Source organism: Elephantulus edwardii, unplaced genomic scaffold (assembly GCF_000299155.1).
Source record: "Elephantulus edwardii isolate Elephantulus edwardi_28Jun2011 unplaced genomic scaffold, EleEdw1.0 scaffold00028, whole genome shotgun sequence".
Taxonomy (NCBI): Eukaryota; Metazoa; Chordata; class Mammalia; order Macroscelidea; family Macroscelididae; genus Elephantulus; species Elephantulus edwardii.
In genome coordinates, this window is record NW_006399778.1 from 22,271,142 (window position 1) to 22,281,523 (window position 10,382).

Consider the following 10,382-nt stretch of genomic DNA (forward strand, 5'->3'; position numbering starts at 1 on the left):
GCCTGCTATTTCAGAAGTGGGTGGCCAATCCTTCTTCCTAGTCTGTCTTAATCTGAATGTTCAGATTTAGAGGAGTATCTGACAGACAGCAATTTGTGGGGCAGTTAAAGATAAATCCCTTATTGTGGGGGTAAGCGTTAGTTAAAGTTTTGACCCCACCCTTAGCCCAGTGCCATTACCCACTTGCTTCCCAGCTCCACCCTCTGATGGCTTAGTGATAAGAAATTGCACTGTGATCCCATAGACCCAAGGTTTGAATCAGAAGCTGCATAGGAGAAGGATGAGTAATCTCCTTCTGTGCAATTTTCTGCCTCCAAAAATCTACTGGAAGATCAGGATAGGTTGCACACAACAGCAACACACACACACACACATATGTGTGTGTATGTACTACGTACATAATCTATACATTCACTTGATGGTTCAATGGTTAAATCACTGGGCAACTAACTGAAAGGCCAGTGGCTGGAGCTCATCAGCCTCTCCACAGAAGCAAAGATTTGGCAATCTGCTCCCATAAGGACCCTACAGAACCTTGTATTCTATCCTAAAGTGTTGATGAATTGGAACTGGGACTTCAAAGTGCACAACAACAACAACAACAACATTTAATCTCCATAATCCCATAAGAGCATGAGTAAGGATACTCATTTGATAGGTGGGAAAACCGTCTTTAAAAGGTAAGTGGCTCCTTAACCTTTGCAGCCCAAATTCTCCCCTTTGCTCCTCTCCAAGCTGACTAGAGGAAATCAGGGCATATTCCAGGACAGAAGGGAGGTGCCAAGGGAGAGAATTTTGCCCTGACAAGTGGAGCTGAGATGAGGGACCCCAACACTCAGTACCACCCCACCCCACTTTTCAGGCCCCAGCTTTTGCTAAGCTACCTCAGGATAGGGGGCATGGCTGTAGGAGGCCCAGCAGGGCTAGGCTGCAGTCTGTGTGGGGCCAACAGTTATATATAACTGAGAATTGATTGCTGCTGTCTCTCACTCCTTCCTTAAGCTACCTCACCAACATCCTGTAATCCTTCATCCTTTTACAAAGCCAGCAACTGGCAACATAACCTGAACATTAAGAGCTAGTCAATGACAGAAAAACACCCAAATAATAGTCTTTTAAAAACAGCAAGCAATTGCAAGATGACATAGAGGAAAGACTGAGAGAGACGCAAAATAAGAAATGCTCTTCGAAGCCTAAAGCCAGTAAGTAGAAGATGATGGCTTTAATTGATTAAATACATTCTACATATTAGAAGTTTACTTTCCCAAGTGGAACAGGCTACCCTACTCATTGGGGATTCTGTGGAATTTGATCAACAGTCTCAGTTCTGCACCTGCATTTTATAAGGCAGATTGGCTTGGGGCCTTTTTTAGTTCTTAGACTTTACTAAAATGGGGCTGGGAAGATTGAGCAGGGACATTCTGTCACTGAGAACTGCTCTTTCTAGGTGTTGAGAGGGTGATTTCTTCTCATTAATCTACTTGAACACCATCTATTGAGAGAGGACTTCTCCAAACATATAAACATCAAAGTTTATCTCCTGCTCACCTCCAGTATTTTCTTCATCTCTCCTCCTCTTTCTCACAATATACAATCACTTTAATTTTCACTTATTTATAAGTCTTTTTCAATCATTTTGGGCATGCAAGAGGAGTCAATCCTTGGAAAAAGATATCATGCTTGGAAAAGTAGAGTGTCAGTGAAGCAGAAGATAATTCTCAAGAAGATGGATGGCACAATGACTACAACACATGGGTCCAGGGGAGAGCGTGAGAATGGGGCAGAATTTGGGAAATTTTTTACTTGTTGAACATAGCAGGTCACTATGCATCATAGTTGACTCAATAACTCCTAACAATAATTACAACACTTTTACATCTTTGTTCTTTAATAGTTTAAAGATAATATGCTGTCAAGGTTGTTGTTGTTCATCTATGACTTGATGGCACTTAACAACAGCATAGAGAGAGCTCTGTTGGCTTAGTGGACAGAAAGCAATGGTACCAAGCCAAAAGTGGGTGATTTTGATCTGTGACCCTCAGTCCTGGTTTTAATTGTTTTTGGTCAAACATTCTTCTAAGTGGTATAGCACTGGTCTGTCCATTTGCTATACAGAGGTAACTCGTGGTTGCTGTGATGCTGAACACTGTGACACTGATATGTAAAATGTGATTATGGTTACCCATGGTGGACAGTGTTTGGTGGAGCTCCCTGATTAAAACAAGCTTGGAAACAGGAGTGGCACCCACTTCTGAAATATCTTGCCTCTGGAAACCCTATGAAATTGTAGAAATGATGAAAGTTATACAAGTGTTCAGTTCTTTCATTCATAGTGTCTCTATAAGTCATCGACAACTTGGCAGCACTTAACAATGACAACAACATGCTGTCAAGGGTTTATTGTTTAAAATGGCTTTCCTAACCCTTAACTATGACTTTGCCACATGGATGTACAAGATCATACAAATTAGGGTGTATTGGTCTATCTACAAGGATATTAAGCAGACTCATTGGCAGAATTTGAGAACTTCACCATCAGCAAAGAAGAAGCAGAGAATGCAGTGTGTGCATCCTTCAGAGCCAAAGATCATTGCACTAATCAGATCAACAAGTACAGGAGCAGCAGCAGTTAACTACCAGAGAACCAGCAACCCGATAGAGACAGAGCTGACCTTAGGTCTTCTATCCTGTGGAAAAAAGAATTAGAAGCCTTTGCCCACACTTGCTGGAGGGCTGAGGGAAGAGGTCATAACTGGCTGGACTAAGGAACTTTGTGACACTCACCTAAGCTGTGAGGCTTAAAGGTCAAAGAGGCCTGTGAGCACACTTTAGAAGCTGTCTTAACAAAGAGATTATATCCTATGGTCAAGCCTGTTAATTTTCCTAGTGAACCCCATAATTGTGAGTATGGTTCTATGTAGTCTGCATAGCTATTGCAACAGATTTTGAACCCAGTAGAGTAGTAAGATTGGTGTTGAAATTAGTAACAATAGATGAGTGAACATGGGAGGCATGTCTGACCTCTTGGAAATTGGTTGTATGCCGTGGATGTTGTTAATGGGGGCAGTTGCCCCTTGTAGAGTTAGAATAGGTCAACTATGACTGTCCTTATGCTTTGTTCTTTTTACAAATGCCCTTTGTAGCAGATTTGTCCAGTGCAATATATTGATTTATTTTTTAATTTTTTATTAATGAGATTTTAATGCAACTTATATATTTTACAGCATATCCTTTCCATTTAATTTTTTACCCATGCATTCATTGTTGCACATTTTCCTTCCTACCCATCCCTCCCCCACCAGTTAATTTTTCTCTTTGAAGAAAAAAATTCTTTCATTGTTATACAATCCCCCCCAAGTCCACAGTCCACTTTAATATGCATTTCTTTTTCTATATTCTTGTCATGAAAATAATACCTAATCATATATTCTTTTTAAACAGTTCTCTCCCTCATCTGTTTCAGTGCAGTATACATTATTTATCTCTTCTTAAGTTCCCCCCAACCCCGATGTCAGTCCCATTTTACAACAGTGGCACTATTCAGTACTTGTCTTTTTGTGACTGAGATATTTCACTCAGCATAATGTCCTCCAGGGTCTGGTTGAGGGCCTTTCTCTCTTTTACCAATAATGTCCCTCTCTAAGGAATAACCTCTATGAAAATGAGATGAAGTCTTATCCTCTTTGCCTCCAAGCAGCTCTCTGGCTGCACTTCCTCCAAAATGTAACTCTTCTTTTGGTAATCCATGGGATGTTCAGTACTCTTCTCTAACACGACAGTTCACAGGCATCAATTCTCCTGTCATCTTTATTTATTGTCCAGCTCTCTCACACACAAGTGACTGAAAAGATCATGATTTGATTGTTCCTCAGTAATTTGGAGATGTCCCTGACTCCAGACTTTCTCAATGCAACACATCTCCTGATGGTATAAAGTATGTGAATCCAAGTAAGATGAAGTTGTTGACAGTTTCAATCTTTTCTACCAGATGTATTGACCCAGTTACTGCAGCAATGCACCAGCATGTGTTGGGAAGTGTGAAGCTAGCATAGGATAGAACAGGGTTCAGAGCTGTTCTTTGTGGACTTGCTATAGGTCATACTCAATTCAACACACCTAACAACAACAATTATGAGAAGAGAGCTCTAAAAGAAATGGTGCTTGCCTCCTGCAGTGGTACCTGGAGGAATGGATGGGTGTGTGCATGAGTGGGTGGATGGATGGATGGATGGGTGACCTGAGTGCCCAAGGCTGGCTATCTGTGCTCCAATCTCTCTGCTTGGCATTCTTTCTCAAATCTGCACTGTGGGGACATCCAATTCCTATGCCATATTAGCCAAGTTTCTTAACCTCTCTAGATCTGACTTGCCTGTTCTGAAAATGGGGGAAATTCTATCATTAACCTCATTAGATGATTTTCAGGACAAAACAAGATCATGGATGCAGAGCACCTGACATGATATCTGACCAAAGAGTTAGAAGGCACCACTGTGATCGTGCCAGCAAGTCAACAACGACTCTCAGGAAATGGGACACAAGATCACCTGGTGAATAACTTTGGTAACTAAATAGGACACAGGCGTATCTGTCTACTAGGCTGCATGGAGCATTATGGGAGAAGTTAATTGCTGGCCTCCTCTGCTCTTCTTTCTCCTCTCCCAGCCTCCTTTCTTCTCATTCTCCTTCATCTCTCTTTCTGAAGTCCTTTGAGATTGTTTTATTGAGTGTATGATTGTCTCTTGTTATTGTTGGTATGTGCCACTGAATTGGAAGCAGCTCATAGTTGACCCTCCAGTAGGTTTTTAATGACAGTAAATGACACTGGAGGAGGTTGTCTACCTTTTTCTCAAGGAGCATCCAGTGGATTAGAATTCTGTGCCTTTGGATTGGCATAACAGCTATTCACCCATTATGACAAAAGAGATCTCTACAGAGAGTAGAAATGGCCATTTTTGGCCTTCAGATGAACCAAAGGCTCCAAGACCTCCGGCTCAGGAGAGAAAAATTCATACACATTTGCCGATTTAGAAATCAAGAAAGCATCATAAACTCTGGAGAACATTATGCTGAGTGAAATATCCCAGTCACAAAAGGACAAATATTACATGATGCCACTGTTGTAGAATGGGACTGTCCTTGGGGTTGGGGAGACACTGAGTAAGATGGGTTCAATAATGTATACTGCACTGAAGCAGAGGAGGGAGAGAACCGTCTAAAAGAGAGATGCAACTGGGTATTTCTGTCATCACAGGAGACTAGAGCGAGGGCTGCATGGTGGAGGGGACCTGGGGGAGGGTTTGTAAAACAATGAAAGAATCTTTTCTTTTACTTTTCCATAATTTTTGGACTCATGTACTTATAACTTGTTAGTCAAATTTGTGTCTTCTAGGTTGCAACACCCCCATGATACATCTTGAAGGATATGTACATGTACAGCCAAGCACAATCAATAAGAGTGCATCTGAATTCCAAAATCAATCTCCATAATAGTCTATGTGTTTCCTACTGCCAAAGGGGCCCTTTAGAGTAGTGAGAGAAGATCTTCACCCTGAAACCCACAGCGTCCCTTTTCAGCAGGAAGTAGCTAAGAGAATACGCCGTCCCCTTTTCCTTATGACTCAGGGTGAAGTCTCTCTCAGGGAGGAGTGATAGGGAATGGCAAAGGATACACTGACAAAGAAGATTAATCTTAATCAGAACTGGCTTTGACAAGCACTGTGGCATTTGGACAAGAACAAACTGGGAGGAGGGTAGAGAGAATAGTGCAACAATGAATGAGTGGAAGCCCAAAATCTCTGTAAATGTTTATGAAAATTAATAAAATATAATTATAGAAAAAAAATAAAAAAAAAGAAAATTTAAAAAAAAAAAAAGAAAGCATCATAAGTTTAACCATTTGTGCCAAGCTGGCAGGAGAGAAGGGAAAGAAGGGGCTATTTTCTCCCCACATCTCAGGTTTCCTGGGGAAGGACATTGTTGACCCACATCCACAGTCCTTCACTTTCTCCCTTCCCCTCCTCCTCCACCATCTCTGCCTCTGCTTCCTCAAAGCCTGTGATGCAACCTAGGATCTAGCCACAGATCTGAAACACATTCTTTATTTTTCTTTTTTTTAAAGGCACATTCTTTGATTCTAGCATTATTCTAATAAAACAGATATTTTGCTCTGAAGTGCTGGGCTCCTTTGGCTCCTTTGATTCTGAATAGCAGGGGGAAGATAAATGATCAGTTAAGGATCCTCAAGTCTCAACAGCAACATCAATATTATATGTTGATGAAGGATATAGTAAAGCCTGTATAGGGACCCCAGAGGGCAAGGGGTGGGAGCAAAGGGGTGGGGATGGGGAAATAAACCACAAAAAACCCCAAAACATCATGTACTGAGCATTACATGGGCCAGGCATAAGATGTGACATCCCCACCACCCTGCTCCACCTTCCTAGAGCTGGTTTCCCAGAATACTCACAAATGTGCATCACTTCACACTGTGATGAGCCCACTCTGTGAAGGAAACCAACAGTGTGTCATGAAGAACAGTAGGGAATGAAAAACAGTAGGGGCGATAGCTGCCTAAATAGAGTGGTCAGGGCAGACTGCTCTGAGGAGGTGACATTGAAGCTGAGATCTGGAGAAAGAGCAGGAACCATCTAGTCAAAGGGAATAGGGGTGGGGTAGAGAGAGCATTTCAGGCAGAGAAATGTCCCCCTTTCCACCTCAGCCAAGGTTGACAGCCAATTACAGCTCTCTTAACACCCCCATCCAGCCTCTGGCAGTGGGAGTTTTACTCCAGAGAGAGAAAGGCCATTTCTGTCTTGTTTGGAGGGGGCTGATTGTCCCCTGTACTGTGCTGCTGTGGAAAGTGACAGCTCTTTGATTTATCTCTTGCTGACATTCCTCTTCATCAGTGATGAGGCGGCACCTTAAATAGACTCGAAGTGCATTTGGACAAGCCAACCTGCATACATATTTACTTGGGGAACAGAAACTGCCTGGAACTCAGAAGGACCTCTTTGAGAGCAAAAAAGAATTTCATTTGTTCAGGAACTGAATAGGTTTGGCCGAAGCCATGCACAGAGGATTTAAATGTAAATAAATAAATGAAAGGCTGCCATCTTAATTAACTTATTTATCACACTGGCCAGACCCTTTTCCAAGATGATCTTAATAAATAATAACATGAAATGGAATTGAGAGTGCCTGTCCATACTAATTAAAAAAGAACAAAACCCCACCACAAAATAGTTTTGAAATAATGTTCATTGATTATGCCAGCATACAAACTTTTAACTTGCACTGGCATTTGAATTATGTAAAAGTAACGTCTTTGAGTTGTGGTGCTGGAGAAGAGTATTGAACATACGACAGACTGCCAAGGTAACAAACAGGTCTGTCTTGGAGAGGGTAAAACCAAGTTTCTCCTTTCAGGCAAGGATTTGGAGGCTCCGTCTCACAGACTTTGGGCACATAGCTTGGAGGGACCAGTCCTTGGAGAAGAACATCATACTCGAAAGGGTGGAGGGGCAGTGTACGCAAGGAAGACCCCAGATGAGATGGATTGGCATATTAGCCGGGGTAATGGGGGTAGGTTGTTAGAGTCACTGAGACTGGCTCAAGACAGGGCAAACTTCAGAGCTATTGTGAGTCACAGGCAACTTGATGGCACATAACAACAACAAAATGAAGTTTGACTTTCTAAAAATATTATTTTTTTAAAAAAAAAAGCCTGGTTAAATATGGCACTATAAAATCTTGAAATGCTGTCTCCCCTTGTCCAGAAAGACAGAAAGACAAAGATGTACTGACTGAAACAATTAGTCCAAAGGACTAAAGGATCATAGGAATCTCAACATCCTCAACCCCAAGACCTAAAGAACTAAATGATACCCAGCTACCCCTGCTGATCACTCTAAAAGGGACCCCACTGGAAGACCCCAGGCAGAAGGGGTAAAAGAACATGGAACAAAACTTAAAGCATAAAAATGGTTAGGCTTACTGGTCCAGTGAAGATTTGGTGGAATCCTAAGATGATGGCCTTTAGTCACCCTTTGACCTGGATCAAAACTTAATCCCGTGACTCAACTTTTGTTCAAATAGACAAGCTGTACTTACTCCTCAGAATCATCAGCTATGTGAGATCTAGAGGGCAGAATTTACCCAAGGATAAAGAAGCCAGGAAAAGGGGAGCTCTGGTGGCCTAGTGGCAAGGAGCTGCAACTACAATCCCAGAGGCTCACGGTTCGAATCCACCAGATGCTCTGCCGGGTAAGGAGGGACACTCTCCTCCTGTACCAGTCAGATCTGATTTGACGGTACACTCACACAAAAATAATTAAAAAAAAAAAGAAGCCAGGAAAAGGTGGGCTAGAATGACTAATGGAAGCAAGAATCACAGGCAGGAAATGGGAAGAGTGCTGTTGCATAGTGGGTATTCTAATCAAGGTCCTAAAATAATGTGTATGAATAGTTGAATGGAAAACCAATTAAGTTTGTATTCACTCAAATTAAAAAAACAACAAAACACCTGAAGTATCTACAATTTTGATCTGGGAAATAGCAGCTGATTTCTAGGAGCCAGCATCCCCATTTTCTTTTCCTGCACAAACCAGACACAATATTTCATTAACTTCTCTTTTCCTTCTTTGTATGTCTTAGGCTCTCAGGTTTCTTTCTATGCTTAAGCAGAGAGAGCTCTGGTGTTGTGTATCAGGAATTGCTCTGCTTATCCAAAGGCTAGGCCGTTTGGCAGTTCAAATCCACCAATGGCTCCTTGGGAGAAAGGTGGGCAATCTCTTCCAGTGCTATTTACAGCCTCATAAACCCAGTGGAAGCGTAGCTATGAAGGAGTTGGTTCTCCCTTGGTGACAGTGAGTGAAAAACCAAGACGATCATGGAAAATGAAGAATTCAAAGCAGATGAGGCAGATATGTATGTAGGCTACACTCCATCCCCTCCACAGTATCAAATCACTTTTGCAGTCTGTGAAGAACAACACGAGACAAAACTGTGCAGCTGATTCTGACTCATAGTGACCCCGTAGGTCTGAGCTGAACTGCCCATGAAGTCTCTAAGGCTGTAAAGCTTCTTTCATTGTTATTTGAATGAATGTTTACAAAACAAATTGGTTTTTCATTCAAGTATTCACATGTATTTTCTTTTATAGCATTGATTGTAAACTCACAATGCTATCACATTTGTCCCACTTTTCTGCTGTGATTCTCATTTCATTGTTCTATCCTATGTCTTCCTGCTTCCAAGGCTTTATACTTTGGGGAATTCCCCCCCCCCCCAATGCTGTTAGGGACCTCTCCAGGGTACTGAAGAGCAATGGTGCCACTCTGGAGACTAAGGTGCTTCTGATACAGGCTATGGTCTTTGCAATCACTTGTTATGCATCAGAGAGTTGGACAATGACTAGGGAAGATAGAAGGAGAATTGATGCCTTTGAGCTGTGGTGCTGGAGAAGAGTATTGAATGTACCATGGACTGCCAAGAAAACAGATTCATCCTGGAGAAGGTTAAACCAGGCTGTTCCTTGGAGGCAAGGATTCTGGGGCTTAGTCTGACATACTTTGGACATGTTGTAAAGAGGGACAGGTCCTTGGAGAGGGACATTGTGCTTGGGAGGGTGGAGGGTCGACGCAAGAGGGGAAGACCCTCTCTGAGGTGGATTGATTCAGTGACTGGGGTAATCGGGATGGGTGTGTCAGAGGCAGTGCGATTGGCACAGGATCGAGCAGGGTTTAGGGCTGTTGTACATAGGGTCGCTATGAGTCGCAAGCGACTCGACAGCACATAAAACAAAAAACATGGTAGGAAAACAAAACAAAACAAAAAAAAACAACATGGTAGGTTATTCTAGGGAGTGAGTGCCTCTATGGTGCTATTACTTCATAGTTCTGCCTATTATTTGGCTAAAAATTGAACCATGGGAGTGAATTTTGCTCTACATTTGAAGGGCCATAGTCTTGAGTTTCCATCAGACATTATCAAACCAATAAACCTGGCCTTTTAAAATGTTTTCTGCAAGAGATCTATATTTGTTCCCATTCTAAAGAAAAGTGATACAATAGAGTGTGGAAATTATCAAACAATGTCATTTATATCACATGCAAGCAAGATTCTGCTAAAGATTATCCAAAAATGACTGGAACAGCCTATCAACAGAGAACTGCTAAAAGTGCAGGCTGGGTTTAGAAGGGGTCTAGGTACTAGGGATATTGTAGCTAATGTTAGATGGATCTTGGCAGAAAGCAGGGAGTACCAGAGGAATGTCTATCTGTGTTACTCTGATTATGTAAAGGCATTTGACTTTGTGGATCACAACAAACTGTGGCTGACTCTGAGAAGAATGGGAATCCCAGAACACTTGATCATGCTAATGA